This window comes from Leptinotarsa decemlineata, unplaced genomic scaffold, assembly GCF_025532065.1.
Source record: "Leptinotarsa decemlineata unplaced genomic scaffold, Ldec_3_MD MMD2_tig00026328_RagTag_RagTag, whole genome shotgun sequence".
Taxonomy (NCBI): Eukaryota; Metazoa; Arthropoda; class Insecta; order Coleoptera; family Chrysomelidae; genus Leptinotarsa; species Leptinotarsa decemlineata.
The window spans coordinates 30,994,634-31,013,886 of record NW_027412688.1 but is presented as its reverse complement, the minus strand read 5'-3'; the positions used below and the strand labels follow the sequence as shown (position 1 = coordinate 31,013,886).

The 19,253-nt window shown below is 35.1% G+C and overlaps 1 protein-coding gene across 1 annotated transcript in view; it reads right to left on the bottom strand.

The window, feature by feature from the left end:
• Sol1 overlaps positions 1–19,253 on the bottom strand; it is a 425,973-nt gene that overhangs the window by 55,661 nt on the left and 351,059 nt on the right. The gene's annotated exons all lie outside the window — the stretch shown is intronic.

Sequence of the window (19,253 nt, the reverse complement as noted above, 5' to 3'; positions counted from 1 at the left end):
CCGACTTTATAGAAATATTTCATGATGGAATTTTATAGCTTGACTGAAGAAGGATGTTATATCGATAGAACTCGGGGACAATTTGACGACATTAGTCGAATATGAATAAATGAATAGCTGGTATGCCTGATAGAATCGTTGATTAAATATGAATAGAATCCTGGTTAAGAGTTAGAAAATAATCTACTTCATTTCCAAAAGACGTCAATTCTGTTGCGTTCTCAGAAGGTGAATGATATTGCAGTTCGGCAGTGCTCATTTGGAAAAATGACTTTGGTAGGATCTCAGCTATTCAGGTGTGGGTTTTTGTGCTTTGAAAGCTAAAATCATTTTCTCTGGCAACTACCAATAAATGGATATTGAACTCATCAGTTGACTTGTGATTCTTGTCAATTAATACTGGCCAAACTGGTATAATGTTACCCAGAAGAATGACATAACATATAAGTAGTTTTTTGAATGACAAGATCAGTTCAACATTTGCAAACCATACTTTGATAACGGGGCATGATTTCAGTTTTGTTCACGGTGTATTTCAAAAAAGAAAGGATCAACACCCAATCATTTGGAATGCTTGAATATCAATAGATGCAAGAATGACCAAATATAGTACAATAATTCTTCTTTGTTGAATTTGTATTATATTGATGAACTTGCTAATTGGGATAGATCTTAATTGAGGTATGAAGTCACAGGTAGTTTTTGTGTTTATTGATATTGATATGTCCAATTTCATGAGTTCATTTGAAGAATGATACAAATTCATTATGTAGTGAATTTATCAGATGAATCTGTGTGAGACTCACAATAAAATGTTATCTGAATAACTGCAATTCACAGATTCTACAACCCTTGTACTCAGATATAGGACCATATTTTTCAGTTAACAACACTCAACATCCAGTATTGGTACTTAGAACACCCTGTACGTGTGTTTGTCCCATAACCGAGGCTCGGTAAATGTGTAAATCAAGTTTGCATATTTGAAGATAACGCGCAGTTTCTTCGTGCATAATTCAGTGTCCGGGCCAATGTAGTACACGGAAACTGAAATGTTTACATTCCACCTCTGCAGTTATACTCTTTGGTTGGGCCCGAGGCGATGTAGAAGCGGTATTCACATGTGTGATTTAAAAAATAGAAGCACTCAAACAAGACGTGTCTCGAAATGGAACAAATAGAGAGTAGCCTAGAAGTGATGGGATGGAAGGCCTTGAACGATTTCCGAGTGTTTTTTTAAATTCATTTTGTTCTCTTCTTTGCTGGAACAACATAAATGATCAGATTTTATTTAGTTTATTGTTCAAAACTGAAGAGAGTTGATATTAGTAAAGTAATGATTTGATGGGCTCCATTTCATTTGAACAGTATTCGTAGGAAAAATGATGAATACTTTCCAGAAATATTAATTTCATTTGGAATGTTATTTCTTTGGAGAATACATAAATGATTTGCCACAACATATTGGCACTACTTCGATAGTTCTTTTTGCCGATGATACTTCTATTCCCGCAGAAGCCGACAGTCCTTTGGAACTTCATGAAAAATTGAATGTAATGAGTCAAAATTTCTCAAAGTGGTGTCAAAAAAATAGACTTATGGTCAATGCAGAAAAAACAGTATTGGTACAGTTTCCTCCAAGAAAATCTGTGGAACATGCCATACATGTTATTATAAATAACACGAATATATACCCTTCAGAATCCACAAAGTTTTTAGGAGTTCACATCGACCATTCATTGAATTGGCAATTTCAAGTTGACTACGTGAGTAAAAGACTTAATAGCAGTTTATATGCCTTAATGCAGCTTAAAAAAATACTGAGTGAAAAACAACTGTTAGATGTTTTAAATATGTAAAAAAATACTGTTGCATGAACATACTCGAGCGCGTCAGATATTGATAGCATCAATGTCCTACGTATTTTTAATAATGTTGGTATGTTAACCTGATCGTTTGCATGATGTGGGTGGTTGTATGTAAGGGTTAAAAGTGAAAAGAAAAAAAATTCAATCGAGCGCGTCAGATTTTTTAAGGGGGTGTTGAGTGCAACAAGAAAAAAGCTCTCATTCAATAATCTGACGATTTCGATCTGACGCAAACTCGCGGCCATTATTATAATGTGCAAAAAAATTTCGTCATTTTGAAATACTCAAGCGCATCAGATTGAGATATATATGATTCATCTTTATGTTTTAGACGTGCTGTCTCATAATCTGACGATTATCTAGAGGGATTCGCTTAATCTGACAAAAACAATATTTTTAAAATTTTTTTCAATTCATTGAACTCAATTAATAGGAAAGCTCAGGAAATAGCATACAAATAAAAAAGTGTATGTTTTTCAAGTAAAATACTTGTATTTATAAGAAAATTATTTTTAAAAAATGCTCAAAAAAATGTAATTTTTCATAATCAACTTACGTTACTGCAGTTTCGTCCTATAAGGACATTTTCAAACTTATATATTGTATAAGTTTGAAAATATCCGTATAGGACGAAAATGCAGTAACATTAGTTACAAATAAAAGTGGTGAAAAACATAGAAAGTTCAATTTCTCCTTTCTTTATCTTGATTTCCTACCACGTAGTAACGGCTACATCCATCAATTAATTGATTAATTAATCTTCATCTTCATCACGAACGAGTCTCTGTGATCAGCTGTGATGGCGTCATGGCAACAGAATTCAGAGTGGGGACGGAGTGAGAGAGTAATAGATAGAGAAAAAGTGAATAGAGAATAGAGGAATTAAAACTCGGAGAGAGAAATATAGGTATCACACAGCTGCACGCTTTAAACTTCATCGACGAATTTTTGTTATTTCGGCTTGCGGAAATCGTCAGATAATATATTTTTCGTCATTCTTGAATTACTTCCTTCAGAATAAAAAAAAATTAGCTACGCTGGAGAATGTCGAAATGACGTTATTTTTTTACAACTTTGCTGCCCTCCCCTTTCTTTACGTCACTCTCAAATTGTCAGATTACTGGAATATACACTTTTTAGCAGGTAATTAACTCACTCTACCTTAATATGACTCACTCGAGAATTTCTGATGATCAATTTTTTTTACTAATCTGAACCTTTACCCCTCACACGCGGCCTTATATATGGGGCTCATATTTGGTGAAGGTACTTAACCGGGTTCAAGGTATCCCCCTGTATATTAATCTGCCGCGCTTTAGTAAATCCCGAAATCTCCGTTTGGGCTCTCCTATTATTATGGGGAGATGCAACAAATATTAACAGGATCTTTGTTGCTCAGAAACGAATAATTCGTATGCTTCACAATCTACGTCATATTGATTCATGAAGACCTGTTTTCAATCAAAGGAAGATATTGACATTAACTTCTCTCTATATTTATAACTGTCTGCTCTTTGTGAAAAAACGCGAATTCGAATTAGAAACTAACTCTCAATGTCATAATTACTCAACAAGGAACGGGAATTCAATCAAACTACAACAACATCGTACAAAATCATTCGAAAAGACGCCATCTCTAGCAGGTTCCAAATTTTTCAATTGTCTACCTTCCGGCCTTGAAAGTGTAGCATAAATTTTAGTATTCAAACGGAGAATCAGAGACTATCTTGTAGATGGTTGTTTTTACTATATAAATGAATATTTGGAATATCCACTTTCGCCAATAAACAATTAATATCATTCCGGCATTACTTATTTCAGCTATCATGTACATGTTTGAACACTTTTAATTATTCATTTTAAACAAGCACTCTCATGTGTTAAATGTATGTATTTTGTACTAATGTTTATATACATTTCATGTTTTTTACCATTGACGACTCTTATATCATTGTGAAGTGATAATTTTAAGGAATAAAGATATTGCCTTGTATTGTAATAGTTTTCATGATGTTTCGTGAAAAATATTAGTGATGGAAAGCGAATTACTGAGACTAGCTTATTCTCATAAAGGAAACAACACCAATTTGTCAACTTTTGTAATCGGAACTCACCTACACACAATGGTTCAACAACAAACATATTATCACTACAAAGTATAAAACAGAGTCGCTTTCCGTTGTCTGTCCCTATGTTCGTTTAGGTCTTCAAAACTACGCAACGGTTTTGGTGTCACTTCAGTTATTTGTGCCATAACAATGTTGATTGATACAAAATGGTGATTTTCACTATTCCCAGTCATTTGATGATTACAGAAAGTGAACTGAGTCTGTATAACTCTCAAATAGTAGAATAGTACATGAGATCTTATATTAAAACAGTAGAACTGGCAACACTGAACCCGGAACAGCACTTCTGAATTGAAATCAAATCATTGAGTTGAAATTTAATGAATTTAAGTATTTACACTAGTTTACAACCGATTTACGACTGTAATGCCAAAGGCAGTGCTTTGTTAATTTTTGGTCTCTAAATGCGAAAATTATAGTAAAAAATTCCTAACACGTAAGATTTTTGAGTTATGATTTTTTTCACAAAAATTCAATGAATACGACATTCTAAATTCGCTTTTCTCCTAAATTGAGGAAATTGTTTAAAATCTGGCAACACAGCGGCTCTGCCCAATATTCGAATATGCTTCCGCTGTATATGAGACTTGTGAAACCGCTTTTCGAACTTCCGATACTCGAAGTTTCCAGAAAATACCAGAAATACGGAAGCGCTATAAAAGTAGCAAGTTGACAATCGGATCACCAATGTTGGTTTAACGTGAGTAGTGGCAATTTACTCCTGAATCGCAGAAACGGTTAATTAATCAAATGACCAAAGTAGCTCACCATAGGTATTTTGGATGTGTTGTTGGTGATCAAGATCGGGATTGGGCTCCTCGCGTATGTTGCCAAACCTGTGCAGCAAATCTAAGTAACTGATTGAATAGCAAATGCTCTTCTATGTCATTTGTAGTTCCAATGATTTGGCGAGAAACAACAAATCATTACAACGACTGTTACTCTTGCATGACAAACGTGTCTGGTTTCTCAAGAAAGAGCAAACACGAAATTTTATATCCAGATATTCCTTCTGCAATGAGGCCGGTTCTTCATGGAGAAAGTTCACCAGTTCCAACACCCCCGGTAAATTGGGAGGAAGATTTGGAAATGTATGATGGCCAGGCAGGTTCCCATGATGTGCCAGAAGAAAACGGTCCTTATTTTCTCCAAAGAGAATGCTGAACTATTAGGGTCTTGATTACAACAATGGAATTTACTAGCCCCTAAATGCAAAGTTACAATATTTAGGAATCCTAACCATGAGCTATCCTCGTTTTTTACTATGCAGGATGAAATGTGTGTTTGTGTAAATCCAATTGGTGTGATGGAAAAAGGAAGGAAACACACGAAAGTATGTCACTTATTCTAAATGCAATAATACGCATAAATGGCAAATATGTGGTGACCTTAAAGTCATAGGACTATTACTAGGTCTTCAGGGCGGATTTGCTAAGTTTTGTTGTTTTCTTTGCCTTTGGAACAGTAGGGCAACACAGAGCCATTATCAAGTAAAAGTATGACCTCTAAGAGATAAATATATTCCAGGTCAAGCTTGTTGATCCCAAAACATTTTGTTATATCCATTACATATCAAACTGGGATCAATGAAAAATTTTGTAAAAGCATTAGACAAAGAAGGTGATGCATTTAAACATCTTAAACAGAAAATTGAGTGATGTAGAGCTCAAGCAAGATATATTTGATGGACCACAAATTAGAAAACTACTAAGTGATCAACAGTTTGATCGAAAATTAAGTAATGTTGAATTAGCTGCGTGGAGTTCTTACAAAATAATTGTTTCTGAGTTTCTAGGGAACAAGAAAGAAGAACATCACGAAACACTTGTAGAAGAACTACTTGAAAACTACTGCAGAACGGGATGTCGTATGTCTCTCAAAATCAATTTCTTGCACTCCTATATGAATATTTTGTCAGAAAATTTGGGTGCTGTCAGTGACGAACAAGGGGTAATGTTCCACCGAGACACACTGAAAATGGAGCAACGTTACCAAGGCAGATGGGACGCATCAATAATGAAGGATTATTGTTGGTTCCTTATGAGGGAAAACTATTGAACATATTTGCAAAAAGGTTATGCAGAAAAGACATGTTTTTTCATGTGTATTGTAAATAAAGTCTGTTATTCTCAAAATATATTGTTTTTTTCTTGTTTTGATCTCATATTTCCCTATAATATATGAACATGTTTGTTTGAAATAGAAATAAATATAACTCAAAATCTTTAGGTTATGGAAAATTTTTGATGTTGAAGTCGCAGTCAGGATGCTTTAAACTCTCATGTATAACCATTATGATATTAGTCGAAATTTTCTTTTCTTTTTGTTGGCTAGTGTTATTAGACATAACGCTATGTTGTAATAATAATAACTTTATTCACAACGTATACAGATTAGAGTACAATAAAAACAAAAAATGTGAACAAAGTGGTTTGGCGATAAGGGCAGATCTCTTGTTTCGCAAGAAGTTATAAAGAATATGTAAGTACATAAATATTTGTAAAAAAATATGTATGGCCTTCATGGAGTAGAAACTACAAAACATTTTATTAAATTTTGTGAATTTGGTGTTATATTTCGGCTTGAGGTAAAATAGGCCGATTAAATATTAGACAAACAAAAAGTAAGAAAAATAGATAAAACCTTAGACAAATATTACACGTTCTATAAGAATAAAATATTAATGTACAAATAGATAAAATCTTAGGCAATATGGATAACATTATGCTACTTACAATACAGTATGATACAACTTTGGGATAAATTTAACTGAGACTAACTTATTTCAATTTAACAGATTTTTTCTAAATTGTCTATCTTTTTCGAGAATGTGTTTTCTTATTTTTTTTTGAATATTGGTTCGGAATAGGAATTTTTTGATTTGTGAAGTATGGTGTTATATAATTTAGTTGCCATGAAAGAATATGTTCTTTGTGAAATTGACTTTTTAACAGTAGGATAGGTTAGTTGGTCGCGATGTCGTGTGTTATAGTCGAGGTTTCGTGATGATGCTTCATTTTTGCTGAAATGATACTTCACGTTTGTACAATAGTAATATAATTGTATCATATCCATAACTTCACACTCTTTATACAGGAGATCTGATGAGAAACGTGAATTTATAGACATGATCAACTTCATGAATCTCCTTTGTAATACCTCTAACGGATTGAGGTGTACACGGAGAGCTGATCTCCATGCTGTTATACCATATCCCAAATGGTTCTCTACTAGGGAACTATATAATTGATTAAGTTCTTTGTGAGGTGAGTAATTTTTCAAGGAACGGAAGTTGTAAAGCATTGTTTGCAGTTTTTTCATTGTATATTTTATATGAGAGTCCCACCTTGAGTTTCTATCTATGTAGACGCCCAAGTATTTGATTTCGACGACATCACGAGTATCAAATGGACAATCATTGGATAGATTGCAGCTAAAAGGAAGAAAATTAGTTTTTTCCAGATTCATTGTCAGGAGCCTTTGGTCAAACCATTTTTTGAGCAAGTGAAAATCTGTTTCTACGTTCTTTTTTAAATCAAGCCAAGTGTCTGCCTAATAGAATATCGCAGTATCGTCTGTGTATCCAATTATTTTTCCAACGCTGTCCAAATTGAATAATTCATTTAGATATAAATTGAAAAGCAGAGGACCCAGTACCTTTTTGATTGCAAGAATCGTTTGGCAGTTCCCTCTATTTTGTAGTAAAAAATATATCGATTTCATATTCTAGAGTTATATATAATATCCTGACAGAACTCCAATCTATTCAATTTTCCAATGAAATGGCGCTCAGCCTCCTTCTTGAGATTTTCGTTTCCCTAGTTCACTTTAAAATATAGTACTCATGCATTGAATTTCAATTTTCTGAATTTGCCAATCCAAAAAATTATATACTACAAACATATTCGTAACCACGTGGTGAACAATAAATTCCCTTTGTATAATTACTTTCAACTCAACACGGTGAATATACCTTGTCCACGTCGAGGGACAAACCGTAATTATCAGTAGGCAGCCAACCCTATCAGAAAGATAATTGAGCATCTTAAATTTTCATCGGCGCATAAATTTTATACATGGCTCTTGTAACAAAACTCGGGTGGAAATTTTGAACGAGGCACCAGTGTTGATTTCAGTTGCCCTTGTTTTGCATGCGAAATGTTTTTTAGAGCGAGCGATAGAGCCCCTAGAGCACAGGACCTGCACGGGCTCGACTGTTTATGAATTGATGTGGTTATACCTGTTAATGTTGGTGAAACACAATATAAACTCCGTTACTTAGTTGGTGACGTCGTGTACACTGTGAGTTTTGAAAAACAAATGCGGAACCAATTGTTTTTCATTTGATGAAATAAAAACGTTTTTATTTCCACTTTTTCATGACCATACAAAATGTAAGACATTTCGGAAGAAGAGAGAAAAATTTCTTTAAAAAACAGACTGAAAAAAAATCATTCAGTCAATCCTTGCAAAAAATTCTTGAGCTTATGTCACTGCGCCCACACTCTAAATCGGTACGACCAAGTAGCCTAACATCCTTCTTATTGAAAAAAATACTCGATGGGTATATCAGAAGAGTCGCTATTTATGCTGACTGTATCCTTTCTGAATAACCATCAGAATATTTATCAAACTGACGAATTGATAGATCCACATAACCTTGAAAATATCCTAATCTCTCGACCATCTACGGATTTCGGGGACCATATTTTTTGATATGATATTTAATAATATACTACCTGGATCTTTCGGAATGGCTTTGGCTAAAAAAGGTATAGAATCAATCATAACCGGCTGGATCTACGCAACTTTCATAAGCAGAAGAGCTGATACGACTCATGAAGATGTTCAAGATGGGGCATCCATTAGACCTCCTCTATAGTCACGCCAAAAGGGTAATTCACTCGATGACCTCGATAGAAGAGGTATCATCTTGACATGAACTTGAGGAATTTGAGGAAAACTTACCTGGGACGCTTATTTGGAAAAAGTTTCACAAAAAGTCAAACTAGCCTTAAGGACTCATCACAGGGTCTTGAGACCCAAACAAAACAATGAATACATTGCCTGGTGGTCAAAACCAAGTAGTGGAGGTGAAGTTTTCTAGTGTACAGAGACAGGCCTATGTGGCTATCAACGATGCTATCAGCACTACAACTTCAGAAATCACAATAATCCTAGAGTTATCGCCTTTTCACATATTTCTGAAAAGAGAGGCTAGATCGATAGCATACAGAATTGTGCATGCTACCTGTTGCACAAAACAAACGTATATCGACACTGAAAGTCACACCATTATGGAAATGCCATCAGATTCAATGACTTCAGCATTCAACTACGACCTGCCTCATACAGTCCAATTTCAAATTAAAAAAAGTGCATTCTTCACAAGGAGAAAAACCTAAGGAAAGATAGCTGTAGATTCAGTAATGTATCGAAAATACCTTCAAGTTCTGGTGCACTAGGATTAGAGAAGGAGATTTCATCCATGGCCTGGATAACTGTATTGAAATGTAATGAAGCTGCTGATTCCCTCGTGAGGAAATTGGTAGCTAGCGAATTACTCAGATCAGAATCTGTCACTTGCAAAACTTTGGATTATTCAAAATATCATTCTGCATTTCACATCCTGCAAAAGATACAGAATACCATGATTGGTTTATTTCAAGTTAGTTATTCAACTTTCGAAGATTGCTATGCAGCAGATTAGACAACAAGCCTACTCACAGGTCACTATCATTAGAATTGTTATGAAGAGATTTGGACTGCTGAAGGACAATGCATGTCTATTTGGAATATGATGAAACAGCAGAGCAGTGTTCGGAAGAGTATCACTCTCTATAACGAGCATGAAAGTTGAATCACCAAATAAACCTATGAGCCACTATTGTATTCTCTTTGAAATAATCTATCTAACTACGTTATGTCTTCCTGTCACAATGACAAATCTTGGGAAAATATTCATTCAGTTAGTTCATTTGATGCTGAACGAATTGAAAATCGTGAAAAATCAGATGAGATTAGTTTTCAGAAAAAATATTTATGGCTTCCGCTACTCCATTATATGAAAGGTGGTAACTCCTGAAGAAAGTAAGGTGGAATTGAATACAGCAATAAAATCTGTCTACAAAGATGTTCAGGTCATTTTAGAGAAAAACAGTTCAGCTGGTTGTTTCTACAAGTTTGTACAGGTCCTTCATTGTATAGTTTTTATATTATTTCTCCTCAAAGTTACTCTTCTATAAATTGTTTGCCTCCCTCAATTTAAAATCCTCACATTCATGTAATACATGACGAGTAGTTAATTTTTCTTCTTGCATCGACGTAGCTTCTTTCTTTTCTTGCTTTCAGTATTATTTTGTATTCAATGATTGGGCCTATATCATTGGTTTTCTGGAGGTTCACAGCACATACATGGATTTTATGATCCATGTTTCGTACTATCATCAAGAAAAGTATTTCAACTCGGTATCACCATGGGTTCTTGATCTTCTTGACTTTGTTTGATGGCCTTCAAGTTCAAATTTTATTCAGGACTACATATCAGATTAATAGTTTCTCACCCAAACAAGTGTACTCAACGAAACTGTCTTATAGTACTCCTTTTGTGTTTGATAGGTCATTAATTAAAATTTGAAGTTCCTGATAGTATTTTTATCCTTTCTGCAAAACTTTTACTATGAGTCTTTCTTAGATGTCCTCAGAGCTTTGTTGAGTTCAGTCAGGAAGGTCAGACTAGGGCTAATAAACTCGGACAGAGCCGGACAGCAAACAATCAGTACGTTAGTTTGCCATAATGAAATGGAGTTATTGCTCACTAGTTCTTCCGGTGGTTGAGAGAAGTTGTGCATTGGTATCACAGCAAATCATGAGCTGTGATCTCTCAACTCTGCAGCACTAGCTCTTCCAAATTCCTATTTGGTGGTGGTTTCGAGCTACCGTAACGAAGGTATGCTGATCAAATGCTGGTTTTACTGATCGTCTTTAATTTGACCATCGTCTTCAATTTGACCATCGTCAAGTCTTAAAAGTTGTTGGTATAATCATTTATCTCTTGGAGTCTCTGAGGTTTTATCCTGAATTGATTTCCATTCAACATCTCTGAACTCCATGATCATTTTTCTGTGTAACAATGGTTAATTCGAGAAAGCTATATAACATTTCTGCTTATTGTTCGTCAATACAAACGAAGCCCCAATACTTCGTTGTAGAGTTGCTAGTTATGAGTCAGAGAAGTCGCTTCAAAAATCCCTATTCTTCTATTCATACTTTCGATCTATACCGTACCCGCGAAAATGGAAGTCTGACTGCTACTTCAACTATTCAATACTAGACAAAATAATCACAGTAGTCCTCAGAAAGTGATCTGGAGTCCGACGAAGACACCGCCACATTTTTTACTAAAGATCTATCTTTATAGCTTATGGAGAAAAGAGCCTCAAATAAAAGTTTCATGATTTGGAATTTGGTACTGTTCATGATTCATTTTTTCAAATCATAAAGATTATTTTGTATAGTTGAGTTATACAATCAAGAAAATGTTTTCTTTGTTCCAAACTGATGAAAAAAGTTTCTCAACTTGTATTATAATTATTACAAATCATGAAATTATAAAACAACAATAAACATTATCTGGCGCTCCGGGGCGACTTTATTGATTCCAGTAGCGCATTTGCTTTTTCAGCTGCAGGAAAACCCGGAAAAACCTGCAGCACCACACATCGAATTGATTCAGCTGAGTTTTCAACAGATGATTGTATTTTAGAATACAAAACTTCTAGGCATCTGCATCATCAGGAGAATGAAACTCACTTTGGAGTAGAAGAGAGCATTTCCTGGAAAATTATCTTAAAAAAAATCTTTTCAGTAAGTGACACTATATACTCTCATGAATATGATGAAATGAGTAATCTACATAATAACTGTTTTTCTGGAATATAAAACGTCGCCTTTTGTGGGAGTATTTTTCATCAGTGTCCTTGTTGATTCAGCCAGCTTTGACATCATTGAAACTAGCAAAAACCTAGAAACTAATCACCCGGAAGTAATTATATCCTAACTGGAGAGATACGAAACAATCTCGGGAAAATACTATCAGTCTTTGATGCCCTTGAAGAAATCAACCACTTGTGTTGGCAAAATGTTGGAAAACTTACTCCAAACAAACAAACGATGGTTAAAACTCCCAAGAAACAACGAATACAGTGCTCCTTCTTTGTTTGTTTTCTCATTCAATCCTACTATTCTTCCCTACACAACTTTGTACAAAATTAAAAATTGAGATATATGTGCGCTAATATACTAGAGGTGCAGATGCAGTGCAACCCAATTAAAGGAATAATTTCATTTCACAACCTCTATTTTTAGGATAGAGAATACAATTCAAAGATAAATTGTGTGGTCCTCTATATTTCCTACACAGATAATACCCCTTCATTTCGAAATATAATAAATATAATTTATGAACCCCTAATCGTTTTATCCCATCGATTCGTTGAATTTCACTCGAAATCCATTCAGGGTTTTAATTGGGAATCTTTGTTATATTTCCTGGTGCGAATCGTATTGTTGTTGAATGGATTTGGAAACTCATGAAAAATCATAATTCACGATTGGTAAACCCAATTTTGGTTATTCTTAACAATTTGTTGATTTGGAAAAACTACAATTCATTTTCAATTATAATTGTTAATGTTACTAAATGTATACAAAAAGTCTGAAGTGAATAAGAAATGAAATTGATATGTGAAGGAAATTCAAAGTTTCCGATGAAGAAAATGAGAAAAAAATACAAACGAATATTCGAATAAAGTACTAGCGACTCAGTACGGAATATATTTGCCAATTTTTTCTGTCGCATCAGTTTTTTAATGAAAAAGTTCCTGTTTCCACCTGAAGGGTGTGCTTTTTATGGCTGGAAGTTTCGCCTACTAGAAAGTTCTGGAAAATTCCAGAACATTCGAGAATGTTCGCTAGCATTCCACTCTAGAGCATTCCACAATGTTCCAGAATATCCAGAAATATTTTGGAATGTGGTGCAACGTTTGAACATGATCTGGAAAGTTTAGGAAAGTCCCGAAACATATTTTTTTACGAACAGGTCATTGCGAAATGATCAAGAGAATTAGAAGTTGATTACTATATTAATAGTTGATTTTCACTTGAAAGGCGTGCTTTGAATGATATATAAGAGGTGAAAATCTCTTGAAAATTCCAGAAGTACAACAGAGAAATATTCTAGAGCAATCCACTCCATTTCAGAAGATTCAGGGAGTACGAAATCAACTGAAAGTTTGAGACATACCAGTTTATTGTGAAATGATCAAGAGAGAAATATTCTGAAGTAGCTCTTCATCCCTGATCCAGAAAAAATGTTCTTATTGTCACTTGAAGGTCGTGATATCGCGATATAAGAGCTGGCATTTTTTTACTCTAGAAATCGCTGAAACAGTCCAGAACATTCTGAAATATCATGGAATATTCGATATTAATATGGAACATTCAGGAACATTCCTGAACATTCCAGGTCCTCGTAGAACATTCCAGAACGTATTCGAATATTGGATATTATGGGATATTGTGAACCATTCAAATCCTTTTCGTATACCTATATTTTATTAATTGATGAAATTCAAGTTCATCTTTTTATTTCAACTACCTCTTCATCTCATATCAACCCTCTGAGCAAAGCCAGGTACCTGCTAGTAACTGATAATTATGACTTGTGACAAAATTGAGTCAAACATCACGAGAGTACCTATCTAAATCTAAATCTACATCTCGCCATCAGTACCACACCGTCAGGAGTCATGGAGATCCTTCAAGATACCTCCTTTCCACATTTTTCTGGAGAGAGAGGCTAGATGGACTGCATATAGATCTGTGCACATTGCTAATTGCACAAATCAATTCAATGCAGAGTGCAACAGACTGTTGGTTGACACTGGAAGTCACAGAATTCTGGAAATGACCTCTTACTTTATGCCTCCAACTGTCAATTAGAAACTGTCTTATAAAGTACTGTTCCCGAGTAGAGAGGACTGGATCCTTTCGGGAGAAAAAATAATAAGAGCAGATAGTTGTTGGTTCACAGATGGATCAAAAACACCTTCCGATTCTGGAGCAGGTGTTTTCAGTCGCAGACCCAGGACAGATATACCGACCTGCCTAGGAACCTATGCGACTGTATTTCAAGCGGAAATTTACGCTATCGAATCGTTCCTCTCCTGTCTAGAAAGACCTATCAGATTGTCTATGGTCTGGATTCCTGGCCTGGAAGGCAATAAGGCTGCTGACTCCCTTACAAAGGAGGATGCTGCAAGCAGTTATATCGGACCAGAACCTGCCATTGGCATCAATTTAGGCTTTGCCAAACAAAGATTGAACACCTGGATGGCAAGAAGATGGACTGGCAGAATCTCCAGGATTGGCTCACTCCAAGACGTTTATTCACCCATCGAGGCTTGACACAGTTTGGCAGAGCCAAACCAGTACCAGTTTGGTGGAGCCGTACTCTCACCATCTGACATGAAGGCCCACTCACCATAAAAACTAATGGGCTTCGTTGGAAAGTTGGGTTTATTTGGTCGAGTGTTAATAGGTTAATAAACCCCTGCGTGTTGCGGTGGAGGATCGAATAAACCCACTCACCTTGGACGTAACCTAACCCAACCTATCTACATAAAGATAACAGGAAACAAAAAACGACCTTGATCTACAAAATGGTACACCTCGCAAAACAAAACGAACACCATCGCAAACTTTCTTCATCACGCTTGTCGAATCGGTTGGTCGAGCCACTAGAAGTTATTTTCTCGCACAATAGTTTCAATTCAACTATATTTGCTAAGATATTATTTTAAATGATAGGGTGTGAGAGATAATCATAATGCGAATTAAATGCTTCAGGTAACCGAGGTTTGCTTGATGGGTATCAATAACGTAATCATCTAAATAAGTGACAACGTGTACTAGAGTGCCAGCAAGATTTAGTCAAAGCCTCGGTAGATAATAACATTATCCTAAGATGGATTAAAGGGCACGAGGGCAGTAAAGGTAACCGCATTGCCGACTCTTCAGCCAAGGGAGCGGCTGGACTAAGAATTTTAGGACCCAGTGACACCTACGGCCTGATGACTTCGACAATTGCGGAACTAGCCAAAAGTCGTATCCATGCTCAGTCTCTTAAGAGACGAGATGAAATCAAAGGATGCAATCTTGCCTGGAAAGCTGGCGCCGAAGAAATATTTGGCGATGACCAGGAAAAATCTACGCTTAACAGTAGGATTTCTGACTGGCCAGTGTCAACTAAGGAAACACCTCCACAATATGTGGCTAGTGAACACACCTCTATTCAGGATGCGTGAACAAGAAGATGAAACTGTCAGGCATGTCCTGTGCTAGTGCCCAGAGTTATCGTCAATATGTGTGTTCGGCGAGTCTTTGCCTACACCTGCCGATAAAAAGGAGGTGTCTCTCAGAGACCTGTCCACCTTCCTGGAAAGGGCAGGATAGACGATGACCTGATGTGACCTGATATGACCTGATGGGTCACATGTGGCCTAAGTACTGTGGGCCAATATTCACCCAGATGTGAATATCATTTTACACTATGAAATGGGGATAGTAAGCTATTCTTAAAAGACAAACATATGCCATCACCGTCTTTTTTGTAGATCTATGAAGAAAACAATATGCAATGAATTGTTTCCTCATGTCCCAGAGGAATTTGTCATTGTTTTTCATAGTCCAGACAGATATATGAAATTGAGGGATATTTGTTTGAGAGAAACATACATATTTCAGCATCAGATTAAATACTGATATCACAATGATATTTGTTTATAAAACTAGTGAAGCACTTCTTAATGTATCAAGGGGGGGCTATAGAATAATTGCAAAAGTAATTCAAGTAATCGAAAAATTATGAAATCTGTTAGTTGTGAATGAAATGGGCTTCTAACAAAATTGCTGCAAAAACGTTTCATATTTCACGAAATGGATTTGTTAACAAACTTCATCATTGTCAAGAAGTGATTGGTGAACTGAAAGGGGATATTTTTTGGAGAGATTAGTTTTTAAGCTTTTGGCTACTAACTTCTCATGGTTTACGGAATTGAATATCTACCATGTTCTTTTCGAAACAAGCTTCGTAGCTTGCTGAGTATTTGTTTGCAATCATAAATCCCAAACTACTCAATTATTTTATTATCTTACAGTCCGAGTTGCCTATGACTCTTTCAAGTATTGAAGTTATTTTGAAATCTACTTTCATATTCGATGTTGACAAATTGTATACCTCGATGGTGGTGATGTATCGTTGATTGCCAGTAATGATCAGACAGCATATGTGGATGAATAATTCAAGTGGGTTAAATGTACCTTCCCGTTCTACGATGAATTATTTAGTTTTCGCCTAATCACTCGCTAAATTATTCACCTGATAAGGCTAGGCACGTTCAGCATATTCTGATGAAGTATATACAATTCAGATGAATGGGTTAGTTGTCTTCGTTCCTCATTTATATACCCCTATGAATAATGGTTGATGTAAAGCGCGTCAGCGAACTGTCAACTTAACAATATAATTGTCTTATGAAACTTCATTTAGAAACATAGTCTCTAGTTCCAAGACATATAATACGTGAGGAATGAACTTGAATAATTAGCCCAAACGACGCGGTGGGTGCGTGAATTGATATTATTTTCAGAAGCAGGTGATATTAGACTAGTTTGATATCATCACTGAAATATCAATTTTCCCAGTGAGAAAAAACCAAAGTATTGCTAGGCATAAATGTTGATCACTTGTTTGTTTCTGGGCAATTTATTATTTGAAAAAGTTTCACTAATTTTGATCTGTTGTATGATTGTGTTTCATTCTCAATGCTCTTCTGTAGTGAAACAATGGGATTTGAATAAGCTCTGAGGAAAATAATGAGACTCAATTGAGCTCTGAGGGAAATAGAATTAATTTTCGTAACCTCATCAAAATATTCAATCCAATATCGGTGTTTTTTTGCAGCCAGTTTGGTGCAATCATAACTGAGAAAATTAATTTTTACAATTGAATTATATGTCCAAAATGACCATCATTATTCACTTCTTGACAATAACCTGATCTATTAAACATACCATCCCTGTAACACGCTCCTTTAGTAACCTTGAATCCTGGAAAAAATCTTTGAAGTTACTAAAATATTGGACAAAAAGCCAAATAAACAATTGATATGAATCTAGTAGGTTACTAAAATACGTCAGTATGATATTTGTGGGCGTATTATATTTGATTATGGCTCATTTGTCCGAGACTCAAAGAATATACATTTCAATTATGATTGGTTGTGGTATTAAAACAATAACTCAGAAGGAGGTTTGTGAAATTTTTAATAATAAATACCCTGGTCAACACGTGTCGCAGTCTACAGTTAGCAAAATTGAAAAAAAGTTTCGTGAAACTGGACATGTGAAAAATATTGGAAAACCAGGTAGAAATTTTCAATTTACTGATGAAAAAAAGTTAGATGTATTTCTAGAGATTGGGGAAAATCCGCATAAGACAACTCGAGAACTTGCCGCCAACAATGATGTAAGTAAATCATCTATTTTGAGAGTTTTGCATAAAGAAAAATACCACCCTTACAAAGTTCAGTTGGTTCAGGAGGTAAATGATGATGATCCTAATAGAAGGCAAGAATTTTGTGAATTGATGATGCACAGAATAGTGTTTTCCGATGGAGCGACGTTTCATTTAAACGAAACAGTTAATATACAGAACTGTAGATATTGGAGCAGAGAAACTCCTCACTGGATGTGTGCGTCTCACACTCAATATCCTAAAAAAGTTAACGTTTTGGCTAGTGTCATTAACAATAAAATTATTGGCCTTTATTTTCTTGAGGGCACTGTTAATGGTCAGGTTTATCTAGATTTTTTGATTAACTTTTTAGTGCCTGCATCACAAATACATTTTCCTGATGGTAATCATCCGAATGAGATAGATCAAACTATTTACCACCAAAAAGACGGAGCTTCACCGCATTCTGCACGTACAGCTAGAAATTATTATTTAAACGAGGTTTTTCCCAATAGGTGGATTGGAAGACGTGGAACGATCGAATGGCCGGCTAGATCCCCCGATTTGACTTCTCTCGATTATTTCTTATGGGATTATTTAGAATCTAAAGTATATTTCGATAGACCAGACAGAATAGCTGAATAAAGTTAGGATAACGGAAGAAATTAACAAAATAACCTCCAAAGTTATACAAAATATTGTACGAGAATTCCAAAATCGCCTCGGTTATTGTCAAGAAGTTAATGATGGTCATTTTGAACATTGAATTCAATTGTAAAGTACATTGAAAAATACATTCCAAATATTATGTGGCAGCATTCTCTTCATTCTACGTGAAGTTTTGTGATACCTATTGCTATTTGAAATTTTCGAGGGAATGCTTATAATTTAGAAGGGATGCTGAAGGGGGATAATATTTTCATACTGTAAATTGTAATTTAAGAATAAAAATCGACCTGTTTCAGGTTTTTTCACATAGTACATAATAACGCTAAAATGAATTTATTCCATACATATGGAATATATTATAATATATTTATAATATATGTTTCAAATAATCATGAAAGGTTTTCTTATTCGAAGTTCATTGTAGAAAACGCTCAGAGCAATAGAAAAATTAGAATAGGTACCTAAAAATGAAAAAAAAAAACTCTCGAAAAACTCTACGAGACATAGGGAGACGTGAAAGTTGCTATTATGTTTTTATTCAACTCAGTCTGCCAATTTCCAGGGCCGTAATTTAAAAGGGAATAATTCACATAATTATAATCGAATATTACCGAAACATCCCCAAATATAAAATTGAATTCAATTTCTCAGTATGAAGTGAACGTCTACGATCCAAAAACTATAACAAAAATACAGGTCTGTATTTAAACATTCGATTCGAAGATGGGGGTGGCCCAAGTCAGATGACACCCTGTATAAAAGATTCATGGATATATTCTGATATATGTCTCTCTTTTGGACCTTCCTTAAAAATCCTCAGAAGACTGGATATGGATATGGAAATTATCGTTACTTTGTCCAACTTCGGATGGAAATCATGACCTCACTTAGAATCAATAAAAAAAAGATATCATAATTTATTTCATTAAAACGGTTTAGCCAAAGCTTGGCGAAAACCAACTACTTGGCTCGTCGTTGTTGAAAGATAGTTAAAAACAGATTCCCAAAACA